Genomic DNA, 14,868 nt, shown 5'->3' with positions numbered 1-14,868 from the left:
CAGCCATCGATCGATCGCTCAGGTTCAGTAACGTGTAGCCAACAGTGCAATCGCTCGGGTTCAGTAGGCGAACGCCTCGCTCGAGTTCAGTTAGAGCCCAACGCCTCGCACCCACGCGCGTGCGTGTATGAGAGAAATGCGCAAACCTCCGTGCATCCCTTGGCCCCGACCACCCACCGTAACTGGGAACACCCCGATATTTTCCTAGCCCTCGCTTCTACCACGGTTTTTTCCGTCATGGACGGCCCAAAGAATGTCATGCAGCTGCATCTCCGGCCCGCCCAGGACGAAAAGCCCATTTTCTGTCATGATTTTTTGTCATAGAAGTAGGAGCCCACCACATCTATGATGATACCGGGTTTTGTCACAATTATCATCATAGAAGTGTCATAAGTATGACAGAAAAAAATTTCGTTCGGCCCAAAATGTCACGGATGTGTCCTTTTTTGTAGTGCAAGGATATCCATAGACATAGAGTGATGTTCACATAGGATGATGTCCATGAAAGCATTAGGTTACCTTTTCCCTTGTCTTACCAACAAGAGGGTTTGTGACTCCTTGAACTAGTGCAAGATGTGGAAGTTGTTTGCAGTTGTCCTCGCCAAAATGATAGGAGTGAAGTATGTTGGCGGAGTCACCCTCAAGAACTCTCTAGTTCTTCTTCTTCGGGATCCACACCATCTTGGTGGGAATCCTTGGAGTTGTAGTCGTACTGGATGAAGTGGAACTTGATGTAGTCTTGGGAACCCACTTGATCAAGGCCTTAGGAGCTTCTTCGAATGCATCAATCTCCTCTTGAAGCTTGTCCTTGCCCTTTAGCTTGTGGTCTTGTGGTGGAAGATCATCTTGAGCTTGTGTTCCTTGGAAAGAAGTAGGATCATACTTCTCTTGTTGAGGAACAAACTTTGTCTTAGGGTATTGATCTTCTTCCCACTCAACTCCATTGGCATTGAACTGTCATTCAAAACCAACAACTTGATTCTTCCGGTGTCTTCCTTGCTTGCATACAATTTCCTCAAATTGCTTACTTCCGGCAAGACTCTTGTAAACACCTTTCTCTATAATTCCCTTCAATAAGCTATTTTCTTGCTCAAGTGTAACTTGGCTAAGAGAATCATTAGTGGAATCAAGAGAACTACTAGAAGCAACAGCATTGGATTTAGCATGATTGTTGTTACTACTAGAGGAAGAATCTTTCTTGTTCTTGTTGCTAGATTTAACTTGTGGCATGTAAGTAGACAAGAGTAAATGCCTGGCAATGTAAGAACTTTTTTTGTGAGGATCATCATTGATTGCCTTTAAGAACTCATGCTCTTGCTCAAGCTTGAGCTTTTCAAAGCGTAGCTTCTCATGAGTCTTTAAAAGTTCTCGATGATCTTCCAAGGTAGTTTCATGAGCTAACTTAAGAGTGTTTAGTTCTTTAGTTAGACACTCAATCTCCTTCTTATCATCGTCATTCATTTTATCTTGATTAACATGATTAATAGCAAGTTCATCATAGTTTTCATAACTAGAATTGTCAACAAGTAAATCATCATCTCCTAGCAAATCATCTTCATCACTATTGAAATCAACATATTCAGAGTGATAACTTCTTTCGGAGTGATGGTCGGATTCGGAGCCGGATACCCATTCACCAACATGAGCTTGATGTCTTCTTTTTGTGTAGCTCTTTGATGACTTGTCCTTCCTTTCCGAATCCTTACTTCTCCGAGAGGGTCTTCGCTCATAACGATCATCTCTACTCCTCCTCTCTCTAGGTGGTGATTCTTCTCTTCTACTTCTTCTTTTGGGAGAATCTTCTGTTCTTTTGTAGGGAGCCGTACACTCATTGGAGTAGTGTCTGGGTCTTCCACAATTGTAGCAATTTCGTTCACGACTTGAAGATCTCTTGTCATTGTAGGACCTTGACTTCGAGCTTCTTTCCTTGCTTCTACTCTTGTAGAACTTGTTGAAGTTCTTCACCATTAGGCTCAATTCTTGAATGAAGGTTTGTTTCTCACTTGATGATGTGGGAGCTTCACATGAGGCTTTGTAAGCACCAATTGACTTGTTGTGGAGCTCTTCCTTATCCTTAAGTGACATCTCATGAGCAACAATTCTTCCAATAACTTCCGTTGGCTTGAGATCTTTGTAATTGGGCATCATTTGGATCAATGTGCACACGGTATCATACTTTCCATCCAAGGCTCTTAGGATCTTCTTGATGATGAATCTATCGGTCATCTCTTCACTTCCTAAGCCGACAATCTCATTTGTGATGAGAGCAAGCCTAGAGTACATTTCAGCGACACCTTCACCATCCTTCATTTTGAACTTGTCAAGTTGACTTTGAAGCACATCCAATTTGGATTCCTTGACGGAGTCGGTACCTTCGTGCATATCAATTAAAGTATCCCAAATTTCCTTTGCATTCTCAAGGTGGCTGATTTTGTTGAATTCTTCGGGGCACAATCTGTTGAAGAGAATATCACAAGCTTGAGCATTGTATTGCAGCATCTTCAACTCTTCCGTGGTAGCTTCACGGTTCAGTTCTCTCCCATCAAAGAATTCACCTCGCAAGCCAATACACACAATAGCCCAAACGGCGGGGGTATGTCCAAGAATATGCATTTTCATCTTATGCTTCCAACTAGCAAAATTAGTGCCATCAAAGTAAGGACCTCTATGGTGGTAATTTCCCTCGCTAGATGCCATGCTCTCCTAGGTTGTGAAACCAAGGCTATGATCATCAAAAGCTATGGAAATCAAAGCAAATGGAGACCAAAGCTCTGATACCACTTGTAGGATCGAAAGTATGTCTAGAGGGGGGGGTGATTAGACTACTTGACCAAATAAAATCTAGCCTTTTCCCAATTTTAAGTCTTGGCAGATTTTAGCAACTTAGCACAAATCAAGTAATCAACCTACACATGCAATTCTAAGAGTATAACAGCGGAATGTAAAAAATGTGCATATGAAGGTAAAGGGAGGAGTTTGGAGGGAGCAGACGCAATGTATACATGGAGATTTTTTATCCGTTGTTCCGATAGGTGGTGCTATCATACATCCACGTTGATGGAGATTTCAACCCACGAAGGGTAACGGTTGCGCAAATCCACGGAGGGCTCCACCCACGAAGGGTCCACGAAGAAGCAACCTTGTCTATCCCACCATGGCCATCGCCCACGAAGGACTTGCCTCACTAGGTTAGATCTTCACGAAGTAGGCGATCTCCTTGCCCGTACAAACTCCTTGGTTCAACTCCACAATCTTGACGGAGGCTCCCAAGTGACACCTAACCAATCTAGGAGACACCACTCTCCAAAAGGTAATAGATGGTGTGTTGATGATGAACTCCTTGCTCTTGTGCTTCCAATGATAGTCTCCCCAACACTCAGCTCTCTCTCATAGGATTGGATTTGGTGGAAAGAGGGTTTGAGTGGAAAGCAACTTGGGGAAGGCTAGAGATCAAGATTTATGTGGTTGGAATGGAATATCTTGACCTCAACACAAGTGTAGGTGGTTCTCTCTCAGAAAATGTATGCTGGAAGTGTAGGCATGTTCTGATGGCTCTCACCACGAATGAAGAGTGGGTGGAGGGGTATATATAGCCTCCACACAAAATCTAACCATTACACACAAATCACCAATCTCAGTGGGACCGAATCAGAAAACTCGGTTAGACCGATTTAGTTCAAAATGTGAACGTTAGGATTTCTAGTGGGACCGACATGTCAACTCGGTGGGACCGATTCCATTAGGGTTAGGGCATAACGTAATCTCGGTGAGACCGATTACACAAACTCGGTGGGACCAATTTTGGTAATAAGCAAACAGAGAGTTGGTCAGGCAAACTCGGTGGGACTGATTCGCTTATCTCGGTTAGACTGAAACATTACGAAGGGGAAACAGAGAGTTTGCATTGCAATCTCAGTGGGACCGATCGCTCATCTCGGTTGGACCGAAACATGACAAAGGGAAACAGAGAGATTGCAATCCCATCTCGGTGAGACCGAGATCCCTATCAGTGAGACCGAAGTGACTAGGTTTTGTGGCAGTGGCTATGTCAAGTGAACTCGGTGGTGCCGGATAGGAAATTTCGGTGGGGCCGAGTTTGACTTTTGGTTTGCGATATATGTGGATATGAGAAAGTAGTTGAGGGTTTTGGAGCATATCACTAAGCATTTTGAGCAAGTAACTCATTAAGTAACACCTCATCCCCTTTTAATAGTATTGGCTTTTCCCATGGACTCAATGTGATTTTGGATCACTAAAAGTAAAATGTAGAGTCTTGAGCTTGAGCCAATCTTTTGTCCTTAGCATTTTGAGGGGTCCACATTCCTAATCCATGCCATGCCAATCATTGAGCTTTCCTGAAATATTTATCTTGAAATAGCATTAGCTCAATGAGCTATATGTTGTTAGGAATTACCAAAACCACCCAGGGATAGTTGCACTTTCAGTGGGAACAAGTCATTGAGCGCCGAGCGGCAAGAGGTGAACCACCCATCACAACTTGGGCACAAATGAAGGATGTCATGAGAGCACGTTTCGTGCCTACCTACTACAACCACGACCTCTTCAAGAAACTCCAACTCCTGAAGCAAGGAACCAAGAGCGTTGAAGAGTACTACAAGGAAATGGAGATTGCCATGATACGAGCCAATGTCACGGAAGATGATGAGCAAACTATGGCACGTTTCTTGAATGGACTCAATCATCCTATCAAGAAGATAGCCGACTTCCAACCATACTCGAACCTCAATGAGCTAGTGCATCAAGAAACCAAAGCGGAACGTCAAGTGCAAGATGACTTCAAGTACGCCAAGTTCTCATCCAAGTCCAATGGTTTCTCCAACAACCAAGCTTCAAAGACTCCAACACCTTCTACCTCAACCAAGCCATCTACAAGCAACGGCGACAAGTCAAGTTACAAGAAAACTTCGACAACCTCAAGTCGTCCTCCTACAAGAAGCAATTTCAAGCCGAGAGCTTCATCATCCTCTACCCCAACCAATGAGACCATCAAGATAAGTTCCTTCAAATGCTTCACATGCGGTGGCCGAAGCCACAAGTCTTTCGAGTGTACAAACAAGCGCACCATGATCCTAAACGACGACGGAACCTATGACTCCATGAGTGAAGGAGAAATGGAAGCCCTTGAGCAAGTGGCCATACACCAGCAAGTGAACGAGGATGAAGATGATCAAGTATTTTGTGACGAAGATTCGAGCCCCGCTCTCGTTGTATCCAAGGTCTTGACTCTTCAACATCAACAAGACGAAGACCAAAGATGCCATATCTTCCACACCAAGGCCGGCAACAATGGAAGGTCCGTCAAGGTCATCATCGATGGAGGGAGTTGCTATGAAGAACAATGCTCCAAGCTCCAATTGGTTGGTCAAGATGAAGCACCCGCACCCATACAAAGTTCAATGGCTAAGCGACTCCGGCACTATCCAAGTCGAGCATAGGGTACAAGTTTCCTTCAAGATTGGAGCTTACAAAGACACTTTGGAGTGTGATGTCGTTCCGATGTCCGTTTGCCACCTCCTTCTTCGACGACCATGGCAATTTGACCGAGGCGTCATCCACAACGGGCGTACAAACCACTATAGCTTTAAGATGAAAGGAAAGGAATATGTGCTACGACCTATGTCTCCAAGCCAAGTGATCGCCGACAAGCAAGCCACCCACCGCGGAGAGAATAGTGAGAGAGCGAACCACCAAAAAGAGAGTGAGCGCCACAAGCCAAAATCGAGTGCCTCCACGATGAGCGACAAGAAGAACTTAGTCCTATTTGCCACCAAACGTGAGATGAGAGAAGTGGTCGAGAATTCATCAAGTGTCATGCACTATGTCCTTTTGTGCAAGGATGAGGCACCAAAAGATAACACATCTCACAATCTACCTTTAGTGTTATCTTCTCTATTGTCCAAGATGTATTCCCCGACGAGCTACCTCCGGGTCTACCACCACTACGAGGAATCGAGCACCGAATCGACCTCATCCCCGGAGCACCCCTTCCTAACAAGTCTCCCTACCGCGTCAACCCTGAGGAAACTAAGGAGATCCAACGGCAAGTACAACAACTCATCAACAACGGCCATGTACGAGAAAGTTTGAGCCCTTGTGTCGTCCCGGTAATCCTTATTCCCAAGAAAGATGGTACATATTGCATGTGTTCCGATTGACGTCCTATCAATGCTATTACCATGCGTTATCATTACCCCATCCCACGCCTAGATGATATGCTAGATGAGCTTGGCGGAGCCACCATTTTCTCTAAAATTGACCTTAAAAGTGGCTACTATCAAATACGCATCCAAGAAGGTGATGAATGTAAAACCGCATTTAAGACCAAATTTGGCTTATATGAATCGCTTGTTATGCCAATGGGTTTATCCGAAGCACCTGGTACTTTCATGTGACTCATGCATTTTGTTCTTCGACCCTATATTGGTGTATTTGTTATGGTCTACTTTGATGATATTCTTGTGTTTAGCAAATCCCTCAAAGATCATGTCACCCATCTTCAGACCGTATTGCAAACCCTCAAGAAAGAGCGCCTTTATGCTAATATGGACAAATACTTTTTGGTGTTGATAAGCTTGTTTTCTTGGGTTTTGTTGTATGTTCTAAGGGTGTTCATGCAGATGAATCTAAGATCAATGCTATTAAAACTTGGCCCCAACCAACCAACTTGCAACAAGTGCGTAGCTTCCTTGGTTAAGTCGGTTTCTACCGTAGATTTGTGAAGGACTTTAGCACTATTGCATCTCCTTTACATGCTTTGAGTAAGAAGAATGCACCCTTTGTTTGGGGACCATCTCAAGATAGCACATTCAATGAGCTTAAGAATTTGCTTACTCATGCTCCCGTGCTTGCATTACCCAACTTTGACAAACCATTTGAAATTCATTGTGATGCTAGTGGTAATGGCATAGGAGGTGTGTTAACGCATGAGAAGCGCCCCATAGCTTACTTTAGCGAGAAACTTTCTAGAGCGCAACTCAATTATCCAATCTATGACAAAGAGCTATATGCTTTAGTGCGAGTTTTGCATGAATGGGAACATTACCTTCGCCCTCATGAATTTTTCATCCATACCGACCATGAAACGCTTAAATACCTTAAGGGTCAAACTAAGTTGAACAAGCGTCATGCTAAATGGAGTGAGTTCATTGAGTCATTTCCTTATGTCATTAAGTACATTAAAGGTCAGGAAAATGTTGTGGCGGATGCGCTTTCCCGTATATGCATGCTTGTTACTAAACATGAATTGAATGTCATTGGTTTTGAGCACATAAAAGACATGTATGCGCATGATCCTACTTTTGTTATTCCATATGACAAATGTTTGACGCATACATCTTGGGCACGCTATTACATCAAAGATGGTTATCTTATGAGAGCTAACAAACTATGCATCCCCGAGTCTTCTCTTCGTTTGTTGCTTTTGCAAGAATCTCATGGAGGAGGACTAATGGGACACTTTGGACGCGGCAAGACATTTGCCACACTCTCCAAGAACTATTTTTGGCTCAAGATGTTCCGCGACATCTCACACTTCACCACTCGATGCTCTACATGTCGCAAAGCTAAGTCTAAAGCTCAATCTCATGGACTTTATATGCCCCTTCCAATTCCATATCACCCATGGGAGGATATTAGCATGGATTTTGTCCTTGGTTTGCCTAGAACTAGAAATGGAAAGGATTCCGTGTTTGTTGTTGTCGACCGATTCTCTAAAATGGTACATTTCATTCCATGCAACAAGATAGACGATGCTTCACATGTTGCAAATCTTTTTTGTAGGGAAATCTTGCGACTACATGGAGTGCCAAAGATGATTGTCTCGGACGTGAAGACGGACAAGTCCCCAAGTTCAGGAAGAAGAGAACCAATGGATGGAGTCAAGAACAGCTCCCAGGTCCCGGACATCCGGCCATGACCCCGGACATCCGGCCCCTGGAGGTGTCGCCTGCAGCAACGGACCAGCAGCCAAGTCTACAGGGACGGGACATCCGGCCCGATAGCCCAGACTTCCGACCCCTGCCCGGAAATCCGGCGCCCATCAACGAACGCACCCGAAGTTGAACCACGTTAGCCCGGACATCCGGCCAGAGGCCCGGACATCTGGCTCCGGCCGGGACATCCGGACCCCACCTATCCAGAGAGCGTCAATGCCAGCCCCGACCGCCCGGACATCCGGCACCTTGTGAGGGCCCGGACATCCGGCCCGATGCCCGGACATCCGGCCTCCCCTGTCTGCGCTCAGTGCAAGGGCCGAGGCCCATGTACCCCTTCCCCCACCTAGACTATATATACTCCTCCTCCTCCCTCTTTCTAGGGTTTACGTTGTGATAGATCATATGTGAGATAGAGCCTCGCTCATCCATCTAGATCTACTCCACCGAGACGGACCGTCGCCTCTTTGGAGAAGATCCATCTTGGATTCAAGACCCCTAATGGGAAGACCTCAAGACCTCCTCACGGAGAAGCACCGGTTACCTATGTATCGTCCTTTGTTGGATTCAGATCGTGTATCTCTTTACGTTTCGAGGATCTAGCACATGTGTGACCGTATCTTATTGGTTTGAGTGATTCTCTTGTCTTTTCCCTCGTGTTTCCCCTTGTGTCCTTTGTGTTCCTTGTTGGGATCCGCTCCTTTCATGAAAGATCGGCCGTATCGGGTTCCACCCTACATTAGCAACTCAATCACCCCATCTATGACAAAGAGCTTTATGCTTTAATAAGAGTGTTGCATGTTTGGGAGCATTATCTCCGCCCTCATGAGTTCATTCTTCACACCGATCATGAAACACTTAAGTATCTTAAGGGTCAAACTATGTTGAACAAGCGTCATGCTAAGTGGAGTGAATTCATTGAGTCTTTTCCTTATGTCTCAAGTACATCAAAGGTACGAAAAATGTTGTGGCGGATGCTCTTTCCCGCATATGGATGCTTGTTACTCAACTTGAACTAAATGTCATTGGCTTTGAGCACATAAAAGACTTGTATGCGCATGATCCTACTTTTGCTATTCCTTATGCCAAATGTTTGACGCATACATCTTGGGAACGCTATTACATCAAAGATTATTATCTTATGAGATCTAACAAACTTTGTATCCCCTTCGTTTGTTAATTTTGCAAGAATCTCATGGAGGAGGACTAATCGGACACTTTGGACGCGACAAGACATTTGCTACGGTCTCCAAGAACTATTTTCTGCCCAACATGTTCTGCGATGTATCACGCTTCACCAACCAGTGCTCTACATGCCGCAAAGCTAAGTCTAAAGCTCAATCCCATGGTCTCTATATGCCTCTTCCAATTCCGTATCGCCCATGGGAAGATATTAGCATGGATTTTGTGCTTGGCTTGCCTAGAACTAGAAATGGCAAAGATTCCCTGTTTTTTGTTGTGGACCGATTCTCTAAGATGGCTCATTTCATTCCTTGCAACAAGATAGACGATGCTTCGCATGTTGCAAATCTTTTTTGTAGAGAAACCTTGCGTCTTCATGGAATCCCAAAGACTATTGTCTCGGACCGGGACGTCAAGTTCTTGAGCTACTTTTGGAAGACTCTATGCCTGAAGCTCGGAATCAAGATTTTATTCTCCTCGGCATACCATCCTCAAACCGATGGCCCAACGGTGGTGACGAACCGAACACTCTCCACTCTCCTTCGCGTGTTGATCAAGAAGAACATCAAGGAGTGGGAGGAGTGTCTACCCGTCGCTGAGTACGCCTACAACCGCGCAAGACATTCGACTACCAGCAAGTTCCTCTTCGAAGTCGTCTATGGTTTCAACCCGTTGTCTCCATTGGACATTCTTCATCTACCTCTACAAGAGTGCATCAACATTGATGCGAGTGCCCGAGTGAACTACCTCAAGAAGATGCATGAAGATACAAGGCACACCATCGAGCGCCAAGTACAACGACTGATGAGGACATCAATACCATTGTTACACCCACAGCCCCTGCTGCTATACATACTGGACCAATTACTAGAGCTCGCGCACGCCAATTAAATTATCAGGTACTTTCGTTTCTTGGTAATGATTCTAATGTTCATGAGAATATGATGCTGCCTAAATTGGATACATTTGTTTTGCTTCCAAATGAAGGGCCTGGCATGGATAAGAGAGATGAACACTGGAGGAAGACCAAGGATGGAGATGATGGCATGCGCAAGGGGAACAAGAACGGAGTTACAAGTGATGATTTCAGGACTTTGAAGCCACCATAAGGAGTGCATGAAGCCTTGGACGAAATACAAGATGCCACTTCATAAAGTTCGTCCAGAGGCTATTCTAGGTGCTGCGTCACCTTATTATTGGGCCAGGCCCATGTAATTTCAAAATACTTAAGTATAGGCTTTTTTTAGAGTCCGTATGTGTGGGGAAACAAGAGTTAGGGTTAGTTTTGGAACCCTCCTCCAAGGGAAACGAAATTCCCCCCTCTTCCTCCATATATATAGCCCTTAGGGCGTCGTTTAGACTTTGGGTTTTGTTTAGATTAAAAGTTCTCCATAGCTGCAACTTCGCGTACTTCATTTGTGTTCAACGACCAGACCAAAACGTCACAGAACCCCACCTTGATCAATAAAGCTTTCATCTTATATTCGCAATATCCAGATTGCAATCTTAGTTTCTTGCTTGTTCTTCGTTTGCTTGCAGGAAATAGACCTTCGTGGCCAGGTTGATCGTGCTCCGGCGTGGTCAATAACCTCTCGGAGTTCGTTTAGCGGTTGCTAAGGCGCGACGTCCTCGCACGTTCGTAGTCGGATCGTCAAAGTCGACTTCCACCAAAGCGATATCCATCATCTCATCGAAAGACGGGGCACCTTTGCCTCTATCAAGTGGTATTAGATTTCCAGGTTGCTCGGTGAGTTTTTACAGTTTTTCATAGTTTAGATCATGTTTGTTCTTCATACCTATAGTCCACGAAAAAGCCAATAAAACATAATTTAGGGTTAGTTCATCCTATCTGAACCAGTCTGAGCCTTTGCATAGTCTTTTTAGTATTTTGCTTTGTTGAATTTGCAGTTGCATCGTCGTGTCAAGTTGCTGGTCTTAGCGTCTAGTATTTTAGAGTTTCGAGTTCTGGTCATAAGTTGTCACGCCGCCACTGCACCATCTACCACCACCGCTTATCCGCCGCCGCTCTCAATCCGTATCCATATACCACCACCAATCCGTATCCATATACCACCACCGATCCATATCCATATACCACCACAGCTACCACCATCGCTGCCATATACCACCACCTCTGCCATATCCTACCACCATATATCCACCACCAATCCGAGTTCCTTTCATATTGGGTTTGTTTTCGACATCCATCTAATTTCCGATTCGTGTTTCCTTGCCTGAGTAGGTTTCAGAAAAAAAAAGAAAAAAAAGTCTGGAGACCCCCAGGCAGTTTTTAGGCCAAAATTTCGGCGACCGAAAATATTTTTTCTCTATCCTATTTTTAAGCTTTTCTGAGTCTTTTGAGCCACATGCCATCATAGTGATTTTTGTCGCACTTTTTCGTTGTCGCTGCCCTGATTTTTGAAAAAAATAGTCAAAAAAATTCCGTGCCCGCCCTATCATTTTGACCTGGGAAGTGTTTTGAGACACTCGCCATTATAGTGATTTTTCGCAACAGAAGAAAAGAGGAGCGCAAAAAAAAACAGAGCGAAAAAAATTCCAGAGTGTGCTTTTCCCTTGTTTACGTGAAGCGCCGTGATTTTGTTAGTGTTCTAGGCTCGCGTCTCTAGCACGGTCTAGCCTAGGACTAGCACAGTACCCTCGTAGAGCGTTTATTCAACTTTGCATCTCTGAATTGATTATTGCTGACCCTTTTCGCTACCATATTATAAGCCTTTCGAGCTCCACATACATCTACATCGTGCGTTTGACTCTCCCTGGTAATCGCTCTATCCAAGCTTTGAGAGTTTTGACTACAACGGTTGCCAATCACCACCTGCTGCTTGGTAAGAACTGGTAAGAATTTGAGATTCCCTTGACGGATTTGTGAGTTTCCACAACACCACAGCCACTTCCTAGTAGTCTATAGGATCATATTCTTGTGTTTTTCTCTTGCTGCTAACGATGGCAGGATCACAAGCCCATGAGACTGACTGGGAGAACATGATGAACAAAGCGTTACATGATAAGTTTCGGCAAATGATGAGTGGACAGGTGGAAGATGTGCTAAACAGATTTGAAGAGGCCATGGAGAAGATAGATGGCATTGAGAAGGCGCTCGAAACAAAGCTCGATAACAAGTTTAATGAATTGCTTGCGCGTTTTCCACAACCACCGCCCGCTGCACCTGTCACACCTCTACAGCAACAACAACAACAACAACAACAAAAACAACAACAACAACAACATCGCCTTCCAAATAAAGTGGGACGAGCAGTGTGCGTTTCCCTTGAGCCTGGTCAAAATTCTGGTGCCGCTGTTGATGCTTCTGTAGCTCCTGCTTCTACTGCAGAGATGGAGGACCATTATGAGGATGAGGTTGATCAAAATCAGAACTACGTGCAACCACCACCACCACCACCAGGTCGTTCTCATGCATATCATCGCAACGGTAGGGCTGCGCCACCTGAGGTACGAGATCATGAAGATCTTCCTCAATATTCCACCATTTGAGGGTAGATATGTACCTGAGGGTAGATATGTTCCTGATATATATCTTACTTGGGAGTTAGAAACTAAACAATGCTTTACATGTTTACAATATCCTGAGGAGAGACGTGTTCTTGCTGCCGTCTGTGCTTTCACTAGCTTTGCACGTGTTTGGTGGTCGTAACATTGTAGATTATATCCTATTCCAGCTACTTGGGCTACTTTGAAAATTGCTATGCGTACTCGTTGGGTTCCACCATTTTATCAACGTGAATTACTTCAAAAATTGCAGCGTTTAAGACAAGGAAAAAATTATGTAGAAGAATATTATCAGGAATTACAAACTGGCATGATTAGATGTGGTATTGTTGAGGAGAAACAAGCTATGCTTGCACGTTTTATGGGTGGATTAAATAGAGAGATTCAGACCATTCTAGAGTATAAGGAGTATAATAATATCACTCGTTTATTCCATCTTGCTTGTAAAGCTGAACTTGAAGTGCAGGATCGACAAGCATTGGCACGAACTAACTTTTCTGCAGGTCGACCTTCATCATGGACACTGCGTGCATCCTCTACTTCCACATGTTCTGCTGCACCAGCACCTCCGTCAGCTACCACCTCCAACCGTGATACAAGAAAGCAGGCACAACCACCACTATCTGCCAAGAGAACACCTTCTGGACCTACACAGAGCTCTTCTTCATCCATGGCATCAATAGGGCAAACACATGATATTATTTGTCGTCGTTGCAAGGGTGGAGGTCATTATGCGAGAGAATGCCCATCTGAGTGTGTGATGATTGTTACTGAGGATGGTGGGTATGAGTCCGCTAGTGAGTATGATGAGGAGAATTTGGCTCTTATTACAAGTGAAGAACACGGTGGAGATGATTATGATCATGAGACTCAATATATGGCTGCTGAAGATGCTGACAGGTATGAATGTTTAGTTTCTCAACGTGTTTTGAGTGTGCAGGTTACACGAGCTGAGCAAAATCAGAGGCATAATTTGTTCCATACAAAGGGAGTTGTGAAGGAAAGTTCTGTTCGCGTCATCATAGATGGAGGGAGCTGCAACAACTTGGCTAGCATGGAGATGGTGGAGAAGCTATCCTCACCACAAGACCACATCCACATCCTTACTACATCCAATGGTTCAACAACATCGGCAAGGTTAAGGTAACACGTACTATTCGTGTGCATTTTAGTATCTCTACATATGTTGATTATGTTGATTATGATGTGGTGCCTATGCAAGCTTGTTCCTTATTACTTGGTATACCATGGTAATTTGATAAAAAATTTGTACACCATGGTAGAAACAATCAGTATACTCTTGTTCATAAGGATAAAAATATTACTTTGCTTCCTATGACTCCTGATTCCATTTTGAAAGATGATATTAATAGAGCTAATAAAGCAAAAAAAGGAGAATAATAAGAGTGAGAATCAGTTTGTGGCAAAAGAATTTGAGCAATAAATGAAGCCTAATAATAAACCATCTAGTGTTGTTTTTGAAATTAAATTGAAAAGTGCATGTTTACTTGCCACGAAATCTAATATTGACGAGCTAGATTTTAGCAAATCTGTTTGCTATGCTTTTGTGTGCAAAGAGGCATTATTTTCATTCGAGGACGTACCTTCTTCTTTGCCCCCTGCTGTCACTAACATTTTGCAGGAGTTCGCCGTCGTCTTCCCACAAGACGTGCCACCGGTATTACCACCTATTCGAGGGATTGATCATCAAATTGACTTAATTCCCGGTGCATCGCTACCCAACCGCGCACCATACCGTACCAATCCAGAGGAGACGAAGGAGATTATGCGTCAAGTACAGGAGCTGCTCAACAAAGGTTATATACGCGAATCTCTTAGTCCTTGTGTTGTTCCTATTATACTAGTGCCTAAAAAGGATGGTACATCGCGTATGTGTGTTGATTGTAGAGGCATTAATAATATTACTATTCGTTATCGTCATCCTATTCGTAGGCTAGATGATATGCTTGATGAATTGAGTGGCTCTACAATATTCTCCAAAGTTGATTTGTGTAGTGGATACCATCAAATTCGTATGAAATTGGGAGATGAATGGAAAACAACTTTTAAAACTAAGTTTGGTTTATATGAGTGGTTAGTCATGCCTTTTGGGTTAACTAATGCACCTAGTACTTTCATGATACTAATGAACGAAGTTTTACGTGCTTTCATTGGACGATTTGTGGTAGTCTATTTTGATGATATACTG

The sequence above is a fragment of the Triticum aestivum genome, chromosome 6D, assembly GCF_018294505.1.
Source record: "Triticum aestivum cultivar Chinese Spring chromosome 6D, IWGSC CS RefSeq v2.1, whole genome shotgun sequence".
NCBI classification, from domain to species: Eukaryota; Viridiplantae; Streptophyta; class Magnoliopsida; order Poales; family Poaceae; genus Triticum; species Triticum aestivum.
The sequence above is the reverse complement of the archived record's forward strand: the minus strand, read 5'-3'. Positions refer to the sequence as shown.